The sequence below is a fragment of the Halictus rubicundus genome, chromosome 8 (assembly GCF_050948215.1).
Source record: "Halictus rubicundus isolate RS-2024b chromosome 8, iyHalRubi1_principal, whole genome shotgun sequence".
NCBI lineage: Eukaryota > Metazoa > Arthropoda > Insecta > Hymenoptera > Halictidae > Halictus > Halictus rubicundus.
In genome coordinates, this window is record NC_135156.1 from 12405368 (window position 1) to 12413290 (window position 7923).

Below are 7923 nucleotides of genomic sequence, written 5' to 3' on the forward strand. Positions count from 1 at the left end.
TCGTTCGTTATCGCTTCTTAACATGATTTATTGTGATTTTATATCACCGTGTCATTCATGTTCAATTCTTATGTTACAGATTTCTCGAATTTAAGCTTTCAACCCTGGAAAGATTAACACGATGATTTATTGTGACTTTATATTGTATTACATTTTTACGTAATAGGAATATTTATTATATTCCTTAATTTCTACCTCGTATTTCAGATAGAACGTAAAAAGAGGTACTTTATTACTTTGAATTTTAATTAAACGTTTTTAGCTTGTACGTGGAAAAGTATAGCTGCTGCGGAATCAGCACGGTTGTTCTTTCAGCAAACCAGTAATTCATTATGATGTATTTTGCGTGAATGTATTATTTTGCTGGTTACTTTACAACAATCTGAACCCGGCTGGCTGCCCTTTGTACATTCTAGGGCGTATGTTAATGTATGTACATGCGTTTAACCTTTCCGCCACTAATGGGACACATGTGTCCCATGCAGTTTTAAAGAATTACTAAGGGAAATGCTACGGTTTTCATTTTAACAAACATGCACAACACAGGCCACTAACGGGACGCGCATGTCTCATACTTAGAACAGGAAATGTTAATGCAGAACCACTCCTTTCCTAAAAAATATAGCGTCCCTGTGATATTCCAGATATTACAAAATTTAACAGAAGGAATTTATTATCCTCTATGACGGAAGAGGTCGAAGCCTTCAATATAAAGTTGTTTATGTTGTTTTCTAATTTTACTATATATTTAAGATGCTTCCAGATTTAAAGCAGATGACAATATTTTGGTTTCCATGTTTAGCAGTGCCTAGTCATGGTTCCTAGTTTATAAAATAATACAATACAATGTTTTTATGATACAACTTATAATATAACGTAATATAGTAAACGGAGAATTTTACTTCAAAACTTTTGTTCAGATTCTCACATTTGATGAGTTGAATAAAATAAAGTCGGGAGCAGACGAACGTTCAAATATTGATCCACTTCGAACGAATTTCTGCAAGAATAAAAAAAAAACTGCAGAACAAATATCTACGCGTGTTTCTGCACATCCCCAAAGTTTCATCGTGTTTTCGAATTTCGGCGATCTACTCCTCGAAATGTAAAAGCTTTTTGCGAGCAAATATTTGGGTTACCGTGTCACGGTAAAAGTTCATTTTCGAATCTCTACGGGTCGAATGTGTTTTGGAAAAATAGTTCCACAGCCCGAAGGGCGTACCCTTTTCATTTCCAGGAGCGGTTTTCTTCGGCTGTTAGTTCCCGAAGAAGAATTGGTTCGAGCTCAGCCGCGAGTCAGCTGCGCGCCGCAAAAGCTCCGCCGGCGAGGACTTTCGGACAGTTCTGATGACTGTGCCCGACAACGTCCCACGGGAGTGACCCTCAAAACTTTCCCCATAGTTTCGGCTCATTCCACGGAAGAGACGCAGAAATGTCTCCGGTTCCTCCTTGACGAAACACCTTCATGAAAAATGGATGGCGACGAGCGATTTATATCCGGCTTTTTGCCGGAACTTTCGCGCCGTGTGCTCGACAAAGCGGAGGCGGAGATAGACAATCCCAGAGTGGTCAGAAGTAGACAAATTCAATATAGAACTTTGACGAATTTTGTATGGAATGTGCTGGATAAACGTAAATGTTGTAAACCTTACGGAATTTTTGATTTTCTTTTTTTAAAGCAAGAGAAAAATTTGGACAAGGAGAAATTCGAGTAGTGATATAAAATGGTGTTGGTTCTGACGGAAATAATGTTGTAATATTCAGTGAAAGTAATAAGAATGTATGTCTAATAATGAAAAAATATGATCTGCCTGAAGAGTAAAAATATCTCCCTTTTTAGAATACTTTTCATAAATTCGAGATATTTGGAGGAATATATTGATGTTCTTTAATTTTGTGTGAACGCTTTACCCCTTTCATTTCTCTGGAGATCATAAAGTGAACCAAAGCTCCACGACGGTGCAATGATAAAACATTTATTAAAAGAACGATGGCTATAAAGAATGGTTTCTATGAGGCACTATATCAATCGATATAATCCTGTCAATACGGCAGTTCAAAATCTCTGTGTCTCATATTTCTACCCCGTCTCGTGCACTCTCTGCTCTATGGAAAGCGCTCGGTGCTCTAAAAAAGAAAAAAAAATCCGAATTTTTGTTCGAGGGGACAGTAGAAGCGAGAAATAATTTCAATCGAGACAACGTTATTCTATGCAGCCAGGGATTATATCTTTATGCAGATGATCTAACGCGAACGATGGAATATTTAAGAGGCCTTGTAGAGACTGCCCGCGGATCTGCATTATATATTGAACCCGTAACTTCCGGAATATTCAGCCGCGTTTAAATTATGCGCTTTCAAAGGACGCCCCGTCCGTTTTCCTTTTTGTTTTCTTCGCCGAGTTTTCTTCGGGCGTCGCGGACGGAAAATCGCAAGACGTCCTCTCTCCTCTCGACGTGTCGATGAATGCGTGCTTTCAATTAAAATCTTGCGCGTTTTAATTAAAAAGGCGAGAAAAAGAGCGAGAGGGAGAGAGAGAGATAAAGAGAAATAAAGAAAGAGAAATAAAGAAAGAGAAGAAGAAAGATGAAAACCCCGTCGCTTATTTAGAAATGAATTAATACGCGGACACCGAGGGTTGTTTCTACGTCCCGACATCTTTCAAGGTTCGCGAATGACCTCGGAGACGTCGCGACACGAACCGTAAGGAAGCCTGGAGGCGACGCTCTCTTCTTGCATCAGAGTGGTGCATTAGATCACCGGAAACTTGACACTGAATGCAACCCTCGAGGAGAAACAAATTTTCCAGCGGGAAACGGAAACAATTTCGTTCTGCTCTTTCTTGAAAGGGGGAAATCGTTTTGGAGCACTTATGATAATAAGACAATTTTGCCAAGTAAGCAGATTTTCAGAAAAAGCCGACAACAATTCTGTTCCGGGGTTGGTGAGCAGCGTCTATTAGGGCGGTTAAAACGAAATAAAATTTGTTCAGTTCATACTAAAGGAACGACTGGCACTGTGGTAACAGTCTGCAAATCTTTTTCAAAACATACTCTACAACAAAACGAGACATCTCACGGTGGTCATAAATCTTCTCTGTGTAGACGTGCTTTCCTCTAGCTAAGCTAAACTTTGAGCGACACTAATCACCTTGAATGACCTTGGAAGACGAAAGTGTTACAGGTCAGTGAATTCGGCTCGGGATATGCTACAGCACAACAGAATGACCATGGAATCATCTTGGAATGAAAGTTTTGTGATCACCGTAACATGTGTCCCCTCAAACAGGCTAAGTTTTGTTTGAAGTATTTTTTGCGACGAGTTATAGTTTCGGAAATAATTGCGCGCGAAACTTCAAATGGGATACACCGAATAACGACAACAACAAAGTAGAATTTCATTTCGGATTAAAGCAAATTCATAATATTTAGTAGATTCCGTTCGAAATCTCGTCACGAAAAGCAAGTCGACGGTCGATCGATAGGGATGTACGGGAAACTCGAAGCGTCGACATCGACGAGGAAGGGAAAGGGATAGAAGAAGGTGCAAATTAGCTGCGGGAAAAGGGTGTCTGAGCTCCGGGGGCTCGGTAACGAGCGAGGCCTGACTCGCCGCGTTTCAGGGGCCATCGGCTCGATTACCCACGGAATTAATGTATGAATTAGGTACACACGTCGGGCCGTCTGCGTCCGCTTTGGCCCAGATTCCCCAGGCCCTCGAACACTGGCCCATTGACCTTTACGGGGGCGCGAACGATCGTCGGAAATTCGCGGACCACGCGGGAACATCGCTCGGTTTCGCACGAGAGCGAAGAGTAACTCTCCGGGGCCGTGATAAAGCCACGGCCCCGAGATCGATGGGGTCGTATTAATTATAACAACCCCGGAAGGGCACTCGAGAGCAACCACATCCGGCCACTCGACCGCCCCTTTCAACCCCCTCCTCCCCACCCCTTCTAGAACGGATAGGAATTCGCCGAAAATTCTTCCGCAACAGACTTGCTACTCGTTGCTGCCGGAACGAGTAGCAGAGTGTCGCGCGCAACCAACCCCCTTCTCCTCTCTTTCCGCACCCTCAATCACCTTACCGTCTCGCTATCGCCACTTTTTCTGAGTGGCGTGTACGTGCTGCACGCCAGGATTAATTATACATAAGTATCAACCGGCGAGGGTTTCAGCATTCGCTGCGTGCGGCCGGATTTGGGGTAGGTAATGGACTCGATAGGGGTTGCCACGGGAATACCACCCTTGTCCCAGGGGTGCGTGGCTTGCGAGTATGATTTTCGATTTTTTCTGGAGCACACTGACACCTGTAAGTTTGTAATTATACTGTGGACGTAATATCAACTTTGGCCAGGGGAATACCACCCTTGATCAAGGGCGTTTTTTTTTGTAAGTACTCAGAATGACTGTCGAAGTTTTGGAACATAATATTTATGCACTTATATTCATAGACAGTCAAGAAATCCTCAGTGCACCCTTTTTAAAGGGTGATTAGTAGAGCAACTTTTTTAGAAGTTGTCCTAACGACTTGAGTTCTTCTCAAGAACCTAGAAGGATCAGTTTACCACACGATGCGCAAACAACTTTCGAAGAAAATTGTAAATGAGAGGAATTGTGAACGAAATTGTAAATATTGATTTCACAGCTGTTTCACCCAAGTCTATAATGAATATTTGACGCATTCCATTTTCACTACGAGATCTACCCAGCATACCGATGAATAAGTTCATCGGCCATCATTCAGCATCATACTTCTCGCAGCTTTTGGCGCGAGTCGAACATTATTAAAAAACTCCATTATTAAAAAATAGAGCCGTAAAACTTTTTCATAATCCGTCGGTGGCCCGATCGCGTGACACAAACGCGAATTTTCGACGGGCCGTGCGAAAATCGTGAGCGAAACAGCACCGTCGGATAAATTGTTGAATTCTCCGCTGCTACTAGATGATTAAAACAAAAAGGGAAAAACGATGGAAAAATAAACTTCCGACGTTTGACGAAGGACGGACCCGGAAATGTACGAGGCTCAGCCAAATATCATATTAACTGGATTTTGTATTCTACAACAGCACTGTTGTTCTTGTCTAGATAAGACCAAGTGGAGTTTCAAGCTGACATGTCCTTCACTGAATCCGTAGCATGGGTTATTCTCCTTAACTATTTTCCCGACACCTGGAAAAACGAATGGGCAAATAGTATCGACTCCCATTTTATCACTAATTTTTTGCATTTATGCCAAAAATAAATAACTGCGATTTGGAATGGTAGAAAGATTAAGAGAATTGATATATTACTTTCAACCTATTAAAATTATTCAAGAAGGAAAAAATGTCTCAAGTGGCTCCTGTTTTCTGTAACAAACCGAGAATATTTTTATTCCATATAATTTAAAGATTATTATATAATCCAAGTGTTTGAAAGAAGTTCAAGAAACTTGATATTTGCAATTATGTACAGAAATCTTGTTGCTGTGACGAAAGGCCCCAGTATACCAATTTTGGGGTTAGGAAAAAATAAAATATTGATGAACAGATGATTGATGAAACTTTTAGGACAACTTAATATTTGACCGACCCTCGTGCTTGTTATGGTTCGACGTAATTCGTGTAGCTCGATTTTGTAAATAACAATCTACATATCCGTTGTTTTCGACGCGCACGTCGATATTTCCTTGGAGATTTATCGGATCGAAGAAGTTCCCGACTACTCCCGGTGTTTTTCAACGGCCGGCGAACGGAAATTTATAACGTCACGGAGAAGATCCCCCGTTGTCAGCGGCGGAATTGCATTTCAGCTGAATTATCACGATTGCGCTAAATTATCGACGTTCCCGCGGCGTCTCCCCCCGCCGTCCGGGCTTATTCATATTTAAACATGTAATCTGCTGAGTGACCCGTCCGACGCGATTTCTCAATGAACCCGTCGAACACTATGCCGTGTCGCGCGGATTTTTTCGCACGTGGACTCGTTTTGTCGGGCACGCGGATGTCTCGGTGCTAATTAGTCCGGCAGGAAAAATGACGGAATCGAAGGTAATAATACTTGCTCCCTGCACCGGGGAAATCCAATATCGCAGCGCGTTCGATGCGAGTTTTAACGCTAGCTTGTCTACGAGAGGTGCATTGTGCATTTCGTAATTTCAGTTTTCCTCGGTTCTAATAGCCGGGGCGAACTGTGCGGGCGTTTGTTGTTTGATTTTAGTCGTTGTTCGAGAGACATACTGTGTACCTGATCAAGATGCGTCCCACGCGGATATTTCATTACAATTATACTACAGAATTAAAACCGACTTTCCGAAAGGTCTGCGCTAGGTCAACACTAGAATGCGCGCTAAGGCTGACTGAATAACGGCTGACTTTTCAACCCTCTGACTAAGAAGGAGGGTCCTCGGAGAAGACGGTAAGATGGCCGAACGGTTAAGCGGTTCGTGATTGATCAAGCCCGGTCTCGCCGCTTGGCGCGCGTGAATTTTTAATGAGAGTCCAACTCTGAAGGTGAACTTCGGGGTTAGCCCGATCGGCTTTCACGAAGAGACACCTCTCCCCGTCCCCCCCTCCCGATGTACCAGGATAGACTCCTCTAGAAAAGAGAGAGAGAGAGAGAGAGAGAGAGAGAGAGGAGAAAAAACCACGAGTGGAGTGCTCGAGGCCCTTTGTTCACGATGAATGGTTCCGCTCCTTGAACGCGCGCGCGGCAGGTACCCCGGGCCTGTGGTTACAGATCCGTGAATCTTCCTTCAATTACGAGCGGCCACGGAGTTTCATCCCCGTTCCTCGCGCGTAATATCCACGGGAACCGTGCGAGTGCCACCGAGGGACAAGTTTCTGTAACTTCGAATTATCCTCACGTCACGAAACTTGACTCGGGTTTGGCTTCCGCGGGAGAGACCGACCGGCAACGTTCGCCTAAGCTGACGCCTAGACCGGCTCCCCGGGATCCGAAATTAATTACGCCGGCGAGAATTTTGCCCGGACTTTACCCGGCAATTCGTCCGGGGACGCGACAGAGACGTTGCCGGCGATTGTCGGAGTTCCGATTACGGTTTCGGGGCTGATTAATGTGCGACTAATGCGCACAGGGCTTGGGCAGAGATGCGGGATTGAGATGGTTGCCAGGTTGCTCTTGACTCGAGGTATACACTGATTTAGTTCCATTTAGAAACTCATTCAGGCTTGACTCAATGTAATTCAAGATTAGTACAGATTTATGCAGGGAAGCAGAGCAGACGCGTCTTGAGCAGCAACTTCCAGTTAAACGAAGTTCATTTGCGAGTTTCGAATGTTCTGGTACTTTGAGATATAATCCTGACCTAATTCGACCGAACTCAATGTGAGAAGGTTTGAAGAAAGGCATGAGAGTAGATGTAAGAAGCAAATTATTTTTGAACAAACTCCGTTATTCTAGCACTGAAAGACGTATCCACGTGTAACCTAGACAGTACCAGGATTAAGTAGTTCTGACTTTGATCTAGCCAGACTTTACCAGGTCTAATTCAGAGCTAACTCAGCAAATAAAAGATGCTTCTTGAAAGCGATTTATATTTTTAGACGAAGTTTATTAGAACACCAGTTTCAATTACTATGACACTGAGTGGCCTAACCAGGCCTAAGCAAGCTTAAGTAGCCTAACACGACAAAATCGGGACCATTAGAAATTCATGTTGCATCGAGGAACCAAGTTGCCTGCACGTAAGCACTTTAGCCACCGGTAGCATCGTAATAGGCTTCTTGCATGACTCCGCGATATCTAAAACTAGTTTAATCATTTTCTTCTAAGTAATTGTCTCGAGAGAAATGATTGGATCGTGTTACACAAAACAACTCGCCAGCTTGTGAACGAATGGCTACATTGTTTGTTTGACAATGTTCCACGAATAACGCTCAAACTATGATAACGGAAATCAGAAATAATGAGAATGGCA